The 19,423-nt window shown below is 53.9% G+C and overlaps 1 protein-coding gene across 26 annotated transcripts in view; it reads left to right on the top strand.

Moving 5' to 3' along the window:
- The first annotated feature begins 3,841 nt into the window (after positions 1-3,841).
- SMCO4 (single-pass membrane protein with coiled-coil domains 4) overlaps positions 3,842-19,423 on the top strand; it is a 79,737-nt gene continuing 64,155 nt past the window's right edge. For 9 of the 26 annotated variants that reach the window (XR_009597911.1, XM_042238398.1, XM_060404218.1 and 6 more), the window contains exons 1-2: positions 4,533-4,564; positions 6,264-6,340. The gene's annotated coding sequence lies outside the window, so the exon portion shown is untranslated. Of the gene's footprint in view, positions 4,076-4,156; positions 4,211-4,532; positions 4,565-4,759; positions 4,950-6,263; positions 6,341-8,875; positions 9,046-18,701; positions 18,998-19,423 lie in introns of those variants that run through there. The other 17 variants (XR_006057575.2, XM_060404210.1, XM_042238411.2 and 14 more) reach the window with 6 other exon arrangements.

Consider the following 19,423-nt stretch of genomic DNA (forward strand, 5'->3'; position numbering starts at 1 on the left):
ACTGTTCTGGTGGTCCAGGGGTTAGGAGTTTGCCTGCCAGTTCACAGGGCATGGATTCAATGCCTGGTCTGGGAAGACCCCACATGCTGAGGACAGCTAAGCCTGTGAGCCCCAACTTCCGAGGCCCGCACACCCAGGGCCCACGCCCCGAAATGAGAGGAGTCCCCCTGCTGAGGAGCCCACATTGCAACGGAGGGGCCCCTGCCTGATGCAACTAGAGAAAGCCATCCATAGCAACCAAGGCCCAGCACAGCTGAAAATAAAGAAATACAACTAAAAAAGAAAGACTGGCATGGTCCAGCACAACACGGCCCATCTCGGATGCGTAAGCTATCGTTTCCTCCTTCGCCCTGAATGTGAGTACGTGTCCTCCTCACAGGGTCACGGACGGACCCAGCATGGTGTGTCTTCCACAAATCTATACCCACCACATTCTCTTTATTTTTTCGCCATTCCTATAAAGCTAATGCCATATGGAATGAGTCAGAAGAGTCAAAGGCCTATATTATTTGTCCATTGATTCATTCATTTAATAAATTTTGAGAGCCGATTTTGCAGCAGGCTCTACGTCAGGTTACAGGGATACAGCAGTGGGTCAACAGCACAGTCCCTTCTCTCATGGGGGGAGAACATGACAAACAAACAAATATGTAATCATGAAATGTGATGAGCACAGTGAAAGGTCAGGAGTGTCGTGGCAGAGTGTAAGAGATGCAGAAGGTAAGAGACGCTTTCCTGAGAAAGCTACAGCTGAGCCGAGGCCTGAGATAATGTAGTAGATGTCCACTGGTTTTGGTCACCTTTGGTTCGCTTTCTCTTCTTTTGATGACAACACTTGATGATTGTCTTTGGGGGCTTTCTTCATGGGAGTCCCATTCTTCTTAGGTTGGTGCTGTGATCAAGCTGGGTCATGTGACCAAGCCAGGTCAAGCTGGCTTTCATTGAGGGCTTGGACTCTGAGCGGAGTGACACAGGACGGAAGACAATCAGGGAGGGCAGGGCGTGCCGCGTGACAGCAGAAGCCGAAGCGATGGGCTGGCTGCACCAGGCTTCGTGGGGCCAGATGGAGGCTTTGGATTTTATCCTAAATACAAAGGAAAGTTGCAAAGCTATTTTGAGCACAGGGAGGATATTTTTGGGAGCAACCAGTGTCACAGGGGAAAAACAACCCAACAAACAATCCAGTCCAATGAACAGTGTGAAGACCTTTGGTCTTCTCAGTTCTGCCCTAAGCTAGCTCCAGGACCCTGAGCATTTGTTAGGCTCTTCTCATCTCTAATCTCTCTGAGCCCCAGTGCCTTCCTCTGCAAAATGAGGTAGGAGATTAGCTGACCTTTAATTTCCCTTTCTTCTTGGATGTTTCATGATCTACCGAGAAACCCTGTCAAATAGAATGAAGTGCTCATCATCAAGAAGTTTATAATCAAACGGGAGATACGAACACCCAACCTCTGTAACCCCTGCTGTATTCCAAGGATCCATGTTTAAAGCGGTTTCTAAGCTGGTTTTGCCAGCTCATTGTCTTGTTGGCTGCAGAAGGATTTTAACCAGGCTCAGTAGTCATTCAATGTAAACTTTGAGAGAAGGCAGTACTTGAAGTGTGATGCTCTGTTAAGCTGAGACATACTGACTTCAGCTGAGTGTTCTGTGACAGAAAACACGAGTGAGAGTATTGACTCTTGGCTGAATTTAGCCAAGATCTTGGAACTGTGGAAATGGCTGCGTGTGATATGTCTGCTGCTGCTCCGTAACTAAATCACGTCCAACTCTGCGACTCCATGGACTGCAGCAGGCCAGGCTTCCCTGATTTCACCAACTCCCGGAGCTTGCTCAAACTCATGTCCATTGAGTCGGTGATGCCATCCGACCATCTTGTCCTCTGTCACCCCCTTCTCCTCCCGCATCGTCTATCAGTTCATCTATTGCTGCTAACACTCAGTGGCTTAAAGCATCCACCATTTTATTTCTCACAACTCTTCGGACGGCTGGGTCATTTTGGCTAGACTTGCCTGGCCTCTGTCTTACGGCGGCATTCAGCTGGTGGGTTGGCTGGGGAACTGCTACAGCTGGGATGACAAGCCTCTCTCTGCCTCAGGCTTTCATTTTTGACGAGGTTGGACCAGGTTTTTTTCACTTTCTTCATAGCATTTCCAGAAGGCAAGGAGCGAGGCACAAGTGCTGATCAAACAGCCCTCGTTTGCCGTGTCTGTGGATGTCCCAGCGGCCAAGCCCAGGCTTAACAGAGGAGGCTTGACACCAAGGACATGCATAAGGAGGTGAGAGTCATCAGAGGCCATTAGGGTGACTGTGTGAACTGTCCCTCTTAGATATGCATTGCAAGACATGCAAGTTTAACCTATATGGTGCTTTCACAAAGACAAAATGTTCATGTTATTACTAGTATAAGGAAGCATTTGGAGTCACCTTATTAAGGGACTAAATCCTACATCAAGTGGTTCTGCTTGCCTCATAAAATTATTCATTAATTTTTGCAGTGGCCTTGGAAAGTTATGTACATATTTAGAAGAAAATACCATTTGCAATTATAATGAATTAAAGCAATCTTTACTGCAGTACCACTGTCTCAGTTTGGAACTAAGGCTTTCTAATTTCATATTAGCAGCGTCTATGTCCTCCCAACCCCTCTGCCCAAGGATGTGGGTGCCCTTCTCGTCGACCAGACCTCAGTCTCTTTTGAGGACAGGAATCCTACCTCACCCAAGTTTCTTTCTCTCATTCTCCCAGAATGTATGACATTCAGTGGACGCTCCTCGAGCTGTGCTATGCTAGGCTCAGATGCTGAGTTGTGTCCAACTCTCTGCCACCCCATGGACTGTAGCCCACTAGGCTCCTCTGTCCATGGGATTCCCCAGGTAAGAATACTGGAGTGGGTTGCCATTTCCTCCTCCAGGGGATTGTCCTGACCCAGGGATTGAACCTGTGTCTCCTGCACTAGCAGGTATATTCTTTACCACTAGCTCCACCTAGGATGCTCCCTGAATGCTGATTAAATAAACAAATCCACAGTTGCCTTTTAGTAAACCCCTTTATATTCCAAACACTTCACTCACAGATTGGATCACCAATCTCTCAACGCCACAGATGGATCATTCTCCACAGTTTACAACTCAGGGGACGGAGGCACAGAAAACCCAAGGTGGACAGGCTGGGATTCCAGCCCAGTCCTGTCTAACGCAACTTCATTGCACTCACTGCTGTTTTCCATGCAGAGCAGGAAGGAGACTGTCAGAAGTGAAAAGACACCTCCAGGTGTTGAGAGAGGGGCAATGAGGAAACAGTAGAGGCTGTAGCTTGCAGAAACCCTTAAGCATTCACTGCCTTTACAAGAAAATAAACACTGTTAATTAAGAGACTGGCCACCAAAACCCAGGTGGAAAACCAGTAGGAGAGCTGGTTCTACAGGTCTTAAAAAAACCCAGTACCAATTAGTTAATTCTTGGGGATGGGGAAGAGGAGAGACTGGAGAGGCCCTGTTGGGTAGGTGACAATTCCACACTCACAAGGGGTGTCCTCAGATGAAAAGATGGCCGTTAGTTTACATTTTGCATATAGTTTTTATTACCTACTGGATCAGTAATAATAGTAACAGTAGCTACCTGTTAATGATCATAATAACGGCTTCTACCACTTAGCTCTGGAGCATAGGTGGGTGGAGGGGCCGAGCAAGGCACTTCACATACAATGCAAGGTCTCAACGCTCACAACAGCCCAGAGAAGTAGGTTTTACTATTCTCAGTGTGTAGACGAGGTAACCCGCTCAGAGAGATTAGCTTTCCCAAGAGCTCCCAGCTGTTAAGTGGAAGATCTAAATCCTAAGTCTGTTCGACTGAAAGCCAGGAGTAACTGGGCGGTGGGCCCTGTGCCGCTCCGTGCTGGTCTGAGGTCGGGAACTGTGAATCTTATTTATTTATGCAACGTTGAGCACGTGTCTGAGTGTGTAATTCACAAACGAAAAAACAAATCTAGGTCCGGGTATCTGTTCTCTGGAAGTTTAGAAGCCTGCGTGGTGGAGAGCTGCCAAAGTCTGTCTTCATTCATTCGCTCCTTGGATCCCGTAAGAAGTGTTTGTGGCGCACTTGGGTATTCCGGGCGGGGCGCTAAACTAGGAGAGGGGACGGCGAGCCGGCTGCTCCCCAGCCTGACTTGACTTTCTCCGGGGCAAGGGTTAGGGTTAAGGGAAGCAGAAACGGTATGGAGCCGGCTGGGGCGCGACCCGCACCGGCGGCGGGGCGCGGGCGGGCGGCGAGCGGCGGCTGTCCGGGGCGGGCGCCCGGAGGCGGGCTCCCCGAGTCGGGCCCGGGGCCTCCGGCGGGGCGTCTCGGAGCAGCGGCGGTAGAGAGCCGGGCGAGGGGCCGCGGCACGCGGGCGGGCGGCCGGGCGGGGCGGGCGCGTTAGGGTTAGGGAGGGAGGATTCGGCTTCCCGGCGGCAGAGGGCGCCTGGCACTGCCGGCCGGGGCCGCGCGCCCGGGCGCCGGGAGGCGAGGCGGGGAGCGCGAGCGGCGGCCACCGCCACGTCTTCCCGGCAGCGGCGGCGCGGGCGGAGGTGAGCGGCGGCGCGGGCCCGGCCGGGCCGGGCTGGGGGCGGCGGCCCCGCGGTTCCCGCCGCGCCCGCCCCGCGCAGAGCCAAGCGGCCGCCGAGGCCCGGGCCCCGAGCGCGTCCCGAGCGCAACTCGTGCCGGCCGCGGGCGGGGGCCGCGGGGCCGCGCGTCTCTGCGCGGGGCCGGGGTCTCCGCGCTGCGGGCCGGGGCCGCGGCCGGGAAAGTTGGGGCGGACCGCGAGCCCCGCGGGCCGGGCGGGAAGTGCGGGCGCGCGGCGGCCCCGGGGGACGGGGGCACGGGGGGCGGCGGGCGCGGGTGCTCGGCGCGCGGAGAGGAAGGGGCGCGCTCGGGGTCCCGGCTGGAGCCCGCAGGTGCCCGGCGCGGCCCGTGGTGAGCAGGGGAAGGCAGGCCCGCGGGGTGCGCCGGGGGGCGGGGGGCGGAGTGGAGCGGCGGTGGGCTTGCCCCCTCCCCGCTGCCGGCGGACGCGGGGGAGGGGTCGGGCTCAGAGTTGGGGACGCCCCTGGGCTCCCGGAGACCCGGTGGGGAGTTCCTGGAACTGCTGGAGGAGGCGGCCGAGCCGCGCTTCCTCTACCGCCTGGGCCAAGTACCTCCCCTCCCCGTCTGCCAGACTCGCCTCCCCGACTGCGGCGCTGCTGTCTGGGAAGTTGACGAAGGACCCCTGAGTGGATGGGATATGTAGGGGTCCCGTGGGCAGTAGGATTGGGCTGCATGCAATCATTAACCGTTGCCAGGAGAGAACGCAGCTCTGACCCCCTCTGACACCCACGCACCCACCCCCATTCCCCTCTCCAGCACAAGCCACGTCGGTATTCCCAGGGTTCGGCTACGGATCCGCAAAGCCTAGCAGCCCCTCTGTTGGCAGAGTCGTGGTCATCCTGAAGGGGCGAAAGACACGGCCATTGATTCTCGGGCTGAGGCTGGCTATTTCAGAAACAAGTGGTTCTGCAGATGCTTTATTGGAATAATCTGTGTGGTGCCCCTTGACAGTGGAGATGACTCATGTTAGCTTTTTTTTTTCCCCTTCAAATAAATTTTGTATTCAAGACACAAGCGCACTAGGTCATTTGCAACCGTGGTAGAGCTGGAGACCCACACTGTAGGCCTTGAGACCTTGTCCTAGTCCTAGATGTATTAGCAAGGATTATGGCCTCCAATAATGGCATCACCAACTTGATGGACATGAGTTTGAGTAAGCTCCGGGAGTTGGTGATGGACAGGGAAGCCTGGCTTGCTGTAGTCCATGGGATCGAAGTCAGACATGACTGAGCGACTCAACTGATGGCCTCCAATGCATCACTTCCCGTCTTTGGAACTCAGTTTCTTTATCTGCAAAGTTCGGTATACAGAATGAGTTAGACAGTCTCAGGTGGCAGGAGTAGGTGTTTGAGGGAACCTTTTTCCTTGTGAACCTTGATCAGCCACACAAAGTCCACCTCAGCCTATTATAAAGAAATTAGGATGGACTGAACACAGCTCAGAAGCAAGAGAGGCTGCATAAGGCAAAACAAAACCAAAAACTAATAATACTTGGTACTGGATTTGCAGTCAGGATACTTTCTTATGTAGACAATTAGTGTATTGCCTGTTCAGCTATCATTATCATAAAGTAGTTAACTGTGCTTTAAAAAGTTATGTATGTCTCATCTGAGGACCTGAAATTTTTCTTTTGTTTGAACCTTCAAGCCTGGAGTGGATGCGCAGTGGCTCCACGTGGAGCAGCCTTACTCGAAGAATACCCCCAGGATCTCTCCTTGCCGTGGGTGAGTGCTCAGTCGTGCTTGACTCTGTGATCCCATTCTGTACCGGAGGACCCCACCAGCCTCCTTGGTCCGCAGAATCTTCTGGCAAGAATACTGGAGCGGATTGTCATACCCTCCTCCAGGGGATCTTCCCTATCCAGGGATTGAACCTGGGTCTTATGCACTGCAGGCTGATGCTTTACCACTGAGCCGCCCGGAAGCCTCTCTCGTTGCCATAGGACCATAGGTTTCCTTCTGTCTGACTGATGCTGCCGTCCTTGTACCACCACACTTCTGTCATCTTTCCCGTTCTGACTTGAGAAGTGGGGAGCTGATTCCTGTTGCATGTGGCATTTCTGAACCTCCCAGGTTTCGAGTGAGTGAAATTGATAGGCAAATAGTGCATTAGATACAGCACATTAAAAATAGCTCAAGGTAATAATGTGTCTGCTCCACCCCTATTCCCTAGACCCTCTGGACAACCTCTCAGTAGAAGTTCAGAGGCACTTCCTGCCCATCTTGTTTTGGATGCTGAGAGTTGAAATGCCATAGCTGGGTCAAATGGCACATTCATGACCAAGTCATGGTGCTGGTGGGCGGGAAGGGTTCTGTGTGTGTGTATTTTATCATAACTGAATGCTTCTGTCTTTCTGTTCTCTTCCATTAGTAGCTTTCAAATCCATATTGGGTTTGACCACATCATTTTCAGTAATCCTTTTCTGTCAGTTTCTTGTATACATTTTTACTTTAACTGAGAGCTATTAAATTAATAAAAATCCTGGTGCTAATAATAGTTGTCATTTGAGCCCCTACCATGTATCAGGCAGGACAAGATACGGGGGCTCAGCAGTAAAGAATCTGCCTGTGATGCAGGAGATGCAGCAGGGGTCGTGGGTTTGATCCCTGGTGGGGAAGATCCACTGGAGGAGGGGATGACACCCACTCCAGTGTTCCTGCCTGGAGAATCCATGGACAGAGGGGCCTGTCAGGCTACCGTCCATGGGGACATGAAGAGTCGGACATGACAGGCTGCACGCATGTAATGTTTTATGATAGTGGAAGAGTAATTCTTTTTTTTTTAATGTTTTATTTTGTTTTGGGATGTAGTGATTAACAACGTTGTGTAGTGTCAGCTGAGCAGCAGAGGCACTCAGCCATGCGTATGCATGTACCCCTTCTCCCCCAAGCTCCTCTCCCATGGAAAAGCAATTCTTAACTGTCTCATACAGGATTGGGATATTAAATGAGATCTTGTATGTGAAAAGCAATGTGTAAACTGTAAAGTGCCCTCCAACCCAGGGCAGGTTCTACACTAAGCACCCGAAGACTCTGGAAGCGTATGAGTCCATGAGTCAGGAGCCCAGTGTCTGGTGGGCCTGGTGTACATGCTGAGCCCATCGCCTAATCCCTCTGAGCCTGATTTCCATGTGTGTAAAATTAAGATGATAATATCTGCCTTGCACTAAATGAGATGCACTTGTGAGTTGCAGCAAGTACTCAGTGATGGTTAGCATTCACCCCTTCCTCTCCCCTTGCCCATGGGCACTTGGAATAATGGGATTGATTAAGTCTTCCAGTAGGAATTGTCCTCCAGGGAAAAAGGCTTTAAAGTACGTTTTTGTACTTATAAATAATTCTTTTAGCTTTTGGCTTCCCACTGCACCCTCAACACACACAGTGAATATTCGGGGTCTTAGCATCATCTGAAAGGAGGGCATTGCTGAGACTAGCTCAGCCTTGTGAATCAACTATACTTCAAGTGAGAATTAAAAGAAAGGTGGGGCTTGAAGTAAACTAGAAGCCAGAAGGAACAGGTCTTTGGTAGGGGCTAAAGATGGATGTGGCTAGTTACCTTGTGTCCGTTTTGTGCAAAAAGGGAAAGAGACTGAATTTGGGGACTTCTGGCTGGAAGGAGGCATTGTTAGAGCTCTAGTATATGGTGGGAGGGGAGGGAAGCTATGGGCTGTGAAAGGGATGGAAGAAGTGATTTTGATGGTAAAATCTGGACAGTTTGTCATGGGGGAGTTCTCTGTTAGATGAGGATTTGGCTAAATATGGGACCAATTTCCATCAAGTCCTAAAGGAATCTGTTGTGGCACTTTGAAGTTTTTGTGCTCCAGGCAGATTTTGACTGGTAGTGGTATCATCATAAATGAGTTTCCATAGTAAGTTGTATGTGGAAAATGAAATTAAATTCCAAGAGGGTGTTTGTTGTGACTGATGCCAGAATTTCTCTGAGAATTTTATTAAGATTCAGTCAGTCTGTAAAAGTACTTCTTAGTTCTCTGAAGATATTAATTAAGAAACAATTAAAAAAAAAACCCAGAAATGTCTCCTTTGTGAGCTTTTGAAATGTAATCTTCCTAAATCTTTGGAAAAAATGAAGTCTAAGAAAAAGTCGCAAAGCTGTATATTTTAAAAGCAGTTCCTCTGAAGTGATGTTTTTCTTTTTTCCTGTCTCTTCCCTCCTCTCCCATTATTTTGATAATGAGTTAATTTTGGTATCTTTCACAGCTTGGGAACCTAATTTTTATGTTTATGACCCTTCCCCTTTAGATCTCAAATGTGCCTTTTTTCTGAGCTTGCCCATGTTCATTCATTGTGAGGAAGCAGCACGGCGAGGTCGTGAAGAGCGGAGACTCTGGAGCCAGGCTGGGGACAGGGAGAGTCATGGTCCTTCTTGGAGAGCCGGGGTGTCCTCTGCTGAATTCACAGAGGCTCCGGAGGTCAGTCGTGTTATCCCCCTGCTCAGATGAGGAGACGGCTCAGAAGCACCTGTGTCCCCAGAGCTGGGGCGGGATGTTCGCCTGCGTGGCAGCCCAGATGTCTGTGAGTCCAGAGCCTGGGAGGCGGGGGTCAGGCCGCCCTGCCAGTGCTGGACTCTGCCCCAGAGACGGGGCTGGGTCGGGGCTGTGTGGAGTCCGCAAGGGGCGGCAGAGGATTGAGGCCTTCAGGGTAACTGGCCTGAGAGAGCGTGAGGGTTGGCCTCACGGCGTTGAGGCTGGCAGCTGGTGGGCACAGGGGGCGCTGGCCGTGGACAGTGTTCCGTCCTTGGACCTGGGCTTGAGAGATGCGGGGCCGAGTCTCCGTTCTCCCCCTGCCCCTCACGGCCAGTCTCACGCCGCAGGCAGGGTATGGATGCTATGTGCAGACCGAGGGCCTCTCTAGAAACCATGGTGGCCTCCTGTGGTCTCTCTCTCGGGCTGGGGGAAGGTGCTGGCATAAGCCCCAAGCCCTCCCCTGTCTTTACCCGCCTACCTGGCCTCCATTGCCACCTTTCCTGGAGCAGCTCGGGATGGAATTCAGGTTCTCAGACCCCAGTCCATGAGGGACGTGCAAGCTTGCTTGTTCACACTTCAGGTGAAAGGATCGCAGGGGAAAAGCCCCATGGAGGCCGCCTCCCGGGGTGGGGTCCGCACCCTCCTGTTCCCGGGGGACCCAGCGGACTGTGCTGGCCGTGGGCCTCACCTCTGACAGGTCCCCCAGGGCCTGACCCATCTCTGGACGTGGCAGGTGGTCACCACACATCCGAGGCCGGTTGGTGGGCGAGTTCTCGGGGTGGCCGGTCCTGCCGGGAGGTGAGCCCACCCCCCGAGGGGTGCAGCGCGGCGGGGAGCCGGGCTGCGCCCGGGGGAAGCAGCGCCAAAGCCCAGGGGCGCGCGCGGTGCCTGTGCCCTCCGGGCCTGCGTGTCCTCATCGCGCGGGGCCTGCCGCCACGTCAGGAGTGCGCTGGCCCCGGGCCGTTCCCCTCCCAGTGCCCGTGTCTGTGCAAACTCGCCCAGGCTTCCCATTTTCCTTGCGTAAACACTGGGACTCTTCAGGTAGCTCCCGCTGAGCTCCGGCCTGTTGGCCAGGTCCTGGCTTTTCTTGGGTCGCATTCTCACTGCGAGGGGGCCGAGGATCCTCGCTGGGCCCGCCTGCTCCCGGCTTCTGCAGGCAAGGCTCACCCCGGTGAGTCATGCATGGGACTCCGCCGCCCCGTTGTGCGGGGGGCACCCCTTTCCCCCAAGACGGGGCTTCTCTTCCTTGTCCTGAGGGTGGTCCCCTAGCCGTGGGCTGTTCCAGTGCCCAGAGTGTTTGGTGCACTAATGGGGTACCTGTACTAATGGGAGGGAAGCACCTGACCTGGGGGTGTCAGCTGTCAGCCTGCCTCCTGAACATCATGTCCTAAGCAAAGCCCTTCTCTTTTTCTTTTTGCTCTGTGTTTAGCTGCGTGCTTGTGTGTTCGTTTTAGTTTTTATTAGGAAGCAAACAGGTCTTTATCAAATCTTTAATTTTACAGACATGTTACTATGGGCAAGCAGAAAGAGTAACTGTCTTTACCCAGGATATCACTGATTGATCTCTCCTTGTACCACATTGTTCTTGTTCTGTTGGCAGAACCCTCTGATATGTGTACCGGTTCAGTTTCAGTGTTGAATGTGAAGTGAGGCTTGACTGGTTGTTCGGAGGGAGTTGAATGTTTGGACACTGGGCTGCCAGCCTGGCTGTCCTTGGAGCCTCAGGAGCCTGGCAGCAAAGTGGCTCAGATGGTAAAAAATCCACCTGCAGTGCAGGAGACCAGGGTTTGATCCCTGGGTTGGGAAAGTCCCCTGAGAAAGGAATGGCAACCCACTCCAGTGGCCTGGAGAATCCCATGGACAGGAGCCTGGCGGGCTACAGTCCGTGGGGTCACAGAGTGTGACATGACTTAACAGCTGATATGTTCCCTGCTTTCCCTTTTTCTCCAGCTTCACTCGCGGGTGGCTCTGCTGCTGACAGTGGGTGACTGCCCCTCTGCTGTGGGAAAAGGAATTCTCCTTCACCCTGGTTCTTACTTTCTTCTTATCCCGTGGGGTGAGAGGGAGGCAAGTCTTGGAACAGTAGCTCCTGGAGCCCAGCAGCTTCAGGGGTGCAGCTGCAGCTCCCACAGCGCTGCCGTCCACTTTGCCCTTCCTCCCTGTCGACCCTGATCCCATCTGTCTCTGTGGCTTAGAGATTGCACTTGAACTTCATTATTCATTCTTGCGAAGACCTTGGAGTGTGGCCCCAAACTTGTTCAAATTGCGGAGGCAGCTTCAAGCCAGAGCACAAAGGAACCCTGTTTTGGTGGTAGTGGTATTATTCAATCAGTTTGTTGCCTTTTTTCTAAGCGATACATTAATTTGTTACACTCTTGCACCCCACCCTCCCAATCACTTAGTAAAGTCCGCAGCAGCAGATACAGAGTTCTCCTTCCCCTGGGACCCCCTCTCTCAAGGGGCCCCTCCCTGCTAACTCCTCAGCCCTGACCATTGGAACGTCCATCAGCCTGTCCAGACCCAGAAACATACTGCTTCGTTTCTTCTGAGGCATAAATTGCATTGCATCATCTATGTCGTTTCACTATTGTATCTTTTCATATACTGGGTCTTACAGATCGTCTCATGCATTCTTCTCTTACTTTTCCTACAGAATATTTTATAGTATAGATGTATCATGATTTATGAGTCAGTCCCCCACTGATAGACATAATCTAACTCCTTAGTTTTGCTACTATATCTTCATACATGCATACTGTTGTACACGTGTATTTCTCTAGGAGTGGAATCAGTATGCCACAGGTTCTACATGTTTGAACTGTTATAGCAAATCCCCACGCTGCGCTCTTGAGGGCTGGGCTGGTTTAAAGCACCAATAGATAATGAGGCCGCCCCTTCCCCCTGGACTGCCATTCTGCTAGACGATAGAAATGGATAGTGTTTAGTAGGCATTTCACCACCGCTGGTGTGGCTATGAGACTCACTTGGCTTTCGGATCTTACTTGTGGGGGAGGCATCATAGCCCTAGAGGATGGGGACGCTGAACCCCCAGGACCACGGCTCTGCTCAGGGTGTCCTGCAGACAGGGGTGGGAATGTGGCAGTGGAAGCAAGTGCTCCTGGTTTCATGTTTTCTCCACTTTTCCCAGAGGCTGGGCACTGTAATGGATCATTTTAATTCTGGCATGACCTGCCAGAGTCTTTCTGCGAGCTTCTCCCCAAGGAGGCAAGTGCTTGTAAGCAGCGCTTTGATAGCAGTTCTGTTCTGCGTAGCTGAGGCAGAGGTGCCAGGCCTGGGAGCTGAGCTAGGGAAGTGCACGCCAGAAAGTCAGAGGCTCTGGCTTCGGGACAGCCTCTGTTCTGGGTGTGAAGCAGCACCCTGCGGCGGCGGGGCTGTCCCTGCAGCAGGCGGTGCCTCTCCGCCCGCTCCCAGCTCGCTTGGGAAGAGAGTGACGGGCGGTCCCTGCGCTGCCTGGGCCGGCAGAGAGCATGTCCTGAGGCTTCCCCTGGCCTTTCCATGTGGGCTGAGCTGCACAGTGGGCTCTGGAGGCTCTGACTTAATGACAGCGTCCTGCACCTGCTGGTCAAAGACGGCCAGGAGGCAGGAGTGATGGAGGCGCTGGTGGGGTGGGAGGAGGCTCCACTTCCAGCTCCCCCTCTGTCGTTTGTGGCTGTGTGATGTAAGTAAAGTTGTCTTTTCTCCTGGCCTCCGTTTCCTCATCTGTAAACCAGGAATAATATCAGCACCCACCCCACAGGGCTGTTGCGGGGATTCAGAGAGTCATGTTTGTGAAGATCAGCACACTACTAGTGTGCACCCAGCAACAGTAAGCAGCTGCCACTTTGATTTGTGTTCTCCTTTCCTTACAGGTGGCTTAATCACTAGGTCGTATCTGACTCTGCGACCCCATGGACTGTAGCCCACCAGGCTTCTCTGTCTGTGGGAATTCTCCAGGCCAGAATACTGGAGTGGGTTGCCATTCCCTTCTCCAGGGAATCTTCCTGACCCAGGGGTCAAACCAAGGTCTCCCGCATTGCAGGCAGATTCTTTGCCAGCTGAGCAACCGGTGAAGCCCAAGATTACTGGAGTGGGTTGCCATTTCCTTCTCCAGGGGACCTTCCCCACCCAGAGGTTGAACCCACGTCTCCTGCATTGTAGGCGGATTCTTTATGTCTGAGCCACCTGGGAAGCCCCTTTCCTTACTTAGTAAGTGTTTCTAAATGAACAAATGAGTGTTGCCTTCGGTAAGTGTAGCAGTGCACATCGTCTGGTAACGTCGAGGAGGATACAGGCAGATCCAGGTCAGGCAGGGCTGTGGGAGTGCCGCGGGGTGGAGGCTTTGGGGCTCTTTCTGCATCAGCCCTGCCGTGGGGTGTCAGAGCAGAGGCCCCCTGCTTAGGGTGACTGGGTCCTGCGGATCCTCTTACAGCCTCTCCACTTTGTTTCAAAGGCTAAGCCCAGCCGTGAGAGGGGACGTGCAGCTGTGAGCCTGGTGGCTCAGCGTGCAGGTGGGACGGGGCTCTGGGCTCGAGGCTTGGGGCTCTTTACCCTGTTCTGCACGCCGGGTAAATGGGCCACGTGCTGCCTCTTCTAGCTGCAGGAAAATAGAACCACGCAGTGTTCGGGGTGCCCTGCAGAGTCTGCCGTCTGCTGCTCTGGGACCCTGTGAGCTGAGGTCGCTGCAGGGAGGGCCAGGAAGTGCAGCCCGCAGGTGGGGGGCTCTCGCTTCACCCCCTGCCTGGTTGTGCTCCCAACAGCGCTAGCCCTGGGGTGCCATTGTCGCGGGTCTCCTGCCCTGACCACATGTGTGTGCAGTGCACGCAAGTGTGATGGCACGCTCTTCTGAAGTCCCTGCTATGTTTTCTGATGGTTCCCCCAAACCAGAGAGGCCTGCCGGCTAAGTGTGGGCAAGGCTGTGCCCAGGATTCCAGAGGACCCTGGCTGCCTGGGTCCAGGGGGCAGAAGGGAACCTTGGTCCTGAGAGCAGAGTGTGCTGGGGGAGCCCCATGTGTGCGGGGGAGGAACAGGGCCGCCCGCCCGGCGGGGACAGAGGTGGTTCGCAGACCGCGGGGCTTGCAGAGCCACGGGTGTGGGGAGTCCAGGCGCATGTGCATGTGGCAGGGTGTGACTGTGGGGCGTGCAAGCACGAGTGCCCTGTAGTGCGAGCTGGACTTCAGAGTAGTGCTCAGAGAGCGCCAGAGGCGCCACCTGCATCAGCCGCTGGACAGCCGTCCTCTGGCCTCTGGGCCCTTGAGGGCCTTGCGGAAGCAGTGTGGGAAGACAGGCCTCGCTTGCATCCTCACTCTGCGGGCGAGGACGCAGCCCTGCCCAGGGGACGCCTGAAGCCTGCGCTGCCTGCACTCTGCTCCACGCGCATGCTCACCAAGGGCTCGCGTGGCAGTGCCTTGCTTGGTGCCCGGAGGAGCTGAAGGTTGCTTCCCAAAAGAATGAACGAGGTCTTGATTCAGTTCTGGTTCTGGCTCTTCTGTCTCTGGGTGGAGCTGGGACCCTGGCCCTTCAGTTGTGCCCTCTGTAGGGTGGGCGCAGCACCCCACCTCCCTTCTAGGCTTATCTTCATTCACTCAGAACCTGTTCAGCAAATACATTTTTTCAGGTGGATGCTATTCCACGCGTTGGGCGTTTTACATAGAGCAAAAGAACATCAAAATCCTTTTCTCTTGGGGCTTATTTTCTCGTGAGGGGCAACAGACCATAAATAGCTGGTCACAGTCCATGGTCGTCCCAGTTTCCTAGCGTGTTGCAACAAAGGACCGCAACCAGATGGCTTAAACACCAGGACCTTGTTTTCTCGCTGTCCTGGGGCTCTGAGGGCAGACCAGTCCCTTGCTCCCGCCGTTCCTGGGGGTGCCTGCATCCTCTGCTCCCAGCCTCCCATCACCACACGGCACCTTCCCTGTGTCTGTGGCCCCTCTTTCTTTGCGGGCCCCCTCTTCCACGTGACCTTGCCCTAACCGTGTACATCTGAAGGCCCTCTCTCCAGAAGGGGTCACGTGGTTCCAGGTGGCTGTGGGTTTGTGGGGACACTGGTGGACCCAGAACAGTGAGTGAGGTGGGGATAGTCGCTGAAATGTCAGGGGAGCGCCTAGGGCAGGGGGTGGTGAGGTGCTGAAAGTGGGTCCAGGCAGGCCTTGCTGAGCAGTCATGTCTGAGGGGAGTTGTAGTGTGGAGCAGACGTGGTCCAGCCAGGGGACAGCTGCCACAGAGGCCTTGAAGTGGACACGTGCGCCTGCCAGGCTGGTGTGGGGGCATGGAGATGGAAGTCGTGTGTGTGTGTGCATGTGTGCGTGTGTGTGCGCGTGTGTGCATGTGTGTGTATGTGTGCGTGTGTGCATGTGTGCGTGTATGTGCATGTGTGTGCGTGTGCGTGCGTGTGTGTGCGTGTGCATGTGTGTGTGCGTGTGTGCGTGCGTGTGCGTGCGTGCGTGCGCGTGTGCGTGCGTGCGCGTGTGGGTGTGTGCGCGTGTGTGCGTGTGCATGTGCGTGCGTGTGCGTGCGTGTGTGCGTCTGTGTGCGTGTGTGTGTGTGCATGTGTGTGTGTGTTTGGGGTGGGGGCCTTTTGCCCCCATGGGATGGGAGCCAGTGTTGAGTCCGCAAGAAAGCGAGAGAATCATTGGCAGGTGGGTAGCCGGTTGCGGCTTTTCCAGGTTTAGATGCCACTGCAGTGCCGTGTTCAGGCACCAGGGTATTTTGTGGCAGTTGTCTCTCTCTGCTCTGTTGACCCTCGACCCACCGCCCTCTCCTGTGTGTCCTCCTCATAGATGCCTGTACACCACCCGCTCCCCACGTGGAAATCACAGGCAAGAAGAGAGAGCAGAGGAGGCCAGGGTGCGTCTTGCCACCAGCCCGGCTTGAGGGGTACCACCTGGGACGGTGCCTGCGCCCCAGCAGGTGTAGAAACTACCGACTGAGGCCGGCACACCCAGGGCCCACATCCTTCCATGGACCCCGTCACCGTGAGAAGAGTGGAGTCAGCGCAGGGCTGGGAGGGGGTGCGGCATGGGCCAGGCACCCGGGCGGCGTCAGGGCACCCAGGCCCTCCCTGCCCCCAGCTTGTTGTGGGTGCACAGAGCTGTGCGCTGTCGTTCCTGTTTGCCGTGAAAGCACTCGGGCCCACGTCCGAGCCCCGTCATCGTTGGAAGGAAGGCGCCTCGGGCATGGCTGGCCGGTCTGGGTTGGTTTGGCCTGCGTGGCCCCTGGGGACTCATAACTGTGGATCACTCGGCGTCGGAGCTCCTTATCTGGCTCCCGTTTGATTTCCTCTCTGCGTCTCCAGAGGAAAGGGCCTGGCACGCCTGTGATCCGGGCCTGGGAGGAGTGGGCCACGGGTGGCCGTGCTTTGGGCTGTCTTCCAGGCCTCTCTCTGTGATGCTGGTGCAGAAGCAGCCGGTCCAGGAGGTGACCTGGGGCCGCTGGTGCTGCCAGCCCTCCAGGGAGTGCCGCTGTAGAGATAATTACGTGTAAGCAGAGATGGAAATAGAACTCCCCAGCGCCCGGAGCAGCTGCTTCTCTGTCGGATTTCAGGAACTGCCTTGGGGGTGCTGCTTGCTCCCTGGCCCTGCTTCCCAACAGAATACTCACCCGTCCAAAATGAAAGTGGGGGAAGGCCATGCCTCACCGGCGACAGAACCTTTAAGTGCGTTTTGTGGGATCGTGGTTCCTTCTACACTAACTCCTGGAGTTAGTCCTGGGGCTGCTTCCCCAGCCCAGCAGAAGAGCTTCCTTCTTTGCCAGGCGCTCCGGGAGGTTTTGGCCCATGTGGCATCCCCAGGAGTCAGTGGAGTCTGGCCTTGTGTCCGCATTAGAGGCGGAGAGGCCTTGCCCACGGACGGGAGCCAGGCAGAGCCCGAGGGTCCGGGTAAAACAAGCTCCTTGTCCTGTGCCCAGGCGCCACTGTCTCTGTGCTGACACGCTCGCAGTGTGTGCCTGCCCGATTGTGTCCGGCTCTTTGTGACCCCATGGACTGTAGCCCGCCAGGCTCCTCTGTCCACGGGATTCTCCAGGCAAGACTACTGGAGCGGGTTGCCATTTGCTTCTCGAGGAGATCTTCACCACCCAGGGATCGAACCTGTGTCTTCTGTGTCTCCCGCATTGGCAGGAGGATTCTTTAATGCTGAGCCACTGGGGATGTGCCCCAAGCACCTAGTAAATAAGGGCTTGTACGTACATACTGGATATTGGCCCTGATGGTTTCTTTTTGTTTTTTATTGTGTGTGTTTTTTTAAACTGGGCATCTGTGAGCTACCTCAGGACCCTGAGAACTCAGCCTTCTGGCCTGAAGTCAGGACTGGTCTCATCCCTGCAGCCTTGGGGCCGTCACTTGTCTCCTGGGCAACCTCCTCCTTACCAGGGGCTGGGTGGGATGGCTGTCATGCGTGTCTCCTTCCTGTGCCCCCACAGCCTGAGGCACAGGCCCCAGGGTGACTTGCCTGCAGAGGCTCCTCTGTCACTGCAGGAGCTCCTGAGGGTGGGGACATGGTGTGCAGAGCTCCCACGGGCTCCTCCATGGCCCTTGTCCTGCTCGGCCAGACCCCCAGGGTCTTGCTTTCTGGGTGAGCGTCGATGGGGAGGGAGGAACAGGTGGCCGGGGTTTGATGGACACCTCCCTCCTGGCTTTGGGGGCAGGTGTCCCCAGCTGTTCAGCGTGAGCTCTGTGTTCCTGCCTCAAGTTTCATGCAACTTTTGATCCTTGCCCTGAACAAAGTCCCTTTATTTCTGGGTGTTGTAGAGAGAGCTGTTTCTGCAGTTTTGCAGAAAAGAATGGATCATGATGACAAAGTTGGCTATTTATTATATTCCAAATTTACAAAATATCTATGCTTTGGAAAAATACCATAACGAATTTTATTTCAGTGGTTGCCTCTGGATTTCAGTATTAAAGGAGATTCTTTTTATCTTTTTGTTTTTCAGCATTTTCCATGTTGAGCACATATTGCCTAGATAATAAAAGCTATTAATATTAAAATTACTATGAATAATAAATAGCTATTTATTATGCTTTAGTATGTGCTACACACATAAGAATTGCCATTAAACTCTTATTTAATCCTTGTTATGAACCTGTGAGGTTCTCTAACAGTATAAATGCTAGCCCATTTTATTTTACTGTGGCGAAATATACAAAACTCATCTCTTTAACCATTTTTAAGTTCTGTGACATGAAATACATTCACCATGAAATCCTTTTTTTGAATTCCTTATTTTAGAAATGAGGAAGCTGAGATTTAGAGAAACAAAGATGCTTAAGGTCACAGAGAGTAAGGAGTCCCAGAAACAGGATGTAGACCCAGGGTGCTGGTACTCGGAGGTCTAGGGTCTCTGGCTTGTGGGAGATCTCTGGGATCTGACACCTACCCTGCACCGGGATCGCCATTTGATTGCGGAGAGCAGTGCGTGTGTCTCTCTCCTCTGGAAGCTCTGGAGTTGGGTCTAGTGTGTTTACAGGGAGGTGGGTGGCCACCTGGCTTGGGGCACAACTGGCTGACATGAGTGACACCACGGTTGGTGATTTCTCTGCACCTGTTTGTTAAGCAGGTGGAAGTGTGTGTGGGTGTGTGTGGCCTGTGTGTTAGCGTTCTGTCTCCAGAAGGTTTTCAGTCGTAGGGGCCAGTGGGCTGGAGACCAGAGGGCTGGAGCTCAGATACCTGGCTTTCCCAGGCCTGGCCACACTGTGCGGGTGATTTTAGAGAAAAGGCATTGAACTTGGAGTTAGAAGGTCTGTGCAGCAGACCTGATTTTTACCATGGGGTAGACATGCTGTGGCCTCTATTTCCTCATTTCTAAGCGGGCGATGAAAGTGCTTGTTCTGCTTGCCTCGTGATTGCAGAGGATTAAATGTCATGATGGGGTCAAAGTGCTAAACAAACTAAAGGCCTACCAAGTAAGTTTCTGGGATGGGTATTTGAGAGCTCAGTCTGGGAGAGGAGTCTATGCTGCTGATGCTGGAGCCCTGGGGAGGGTGGATTTGGATGTGAAGACTAGCAGCTTTGCTCCGACTTGTTCTCTTTGGTTTTGGCCATCAGCTTGCTTCCTCCACCGTTGCCTAGTTGGTGAAAGACAGTGTTCCATTGTCTGCCTCGTACTGTACGTTGGAATGCTCTGAGATTTTACTGGCTTTGACTCTGCCAAGGCCCTTGGATTCACTTTCCTGGTTCCCCATCTCCTGCCCCAGGGGTCACACTGCCCTAGTGAAATGAATTATGATAGAGGAGGTCTGTTTTGTAGCACCTGGTGGTTGAAACTATGTAGCAGCTTTCCCTGGTCTTCTGTGCCTTTCTCATCTTTGTAGCCAGCAAAGTCTGTCTCT

This window comes from Ovis aries, chromosome 21, assembly GCF_016772045.2.
Source record: "Ovis aries strain OAR_USU_Benz2616 breed Rambouillet chromosome 21, ARS-UI_Ramb_v3.0, whole genome shotgun sequence".
Lineage (NCBI taxonomy): Eukaryota > Metazoa > Chordata > Mammalia > Artiodactyla > Bovidae > Ovis > Ovis aries.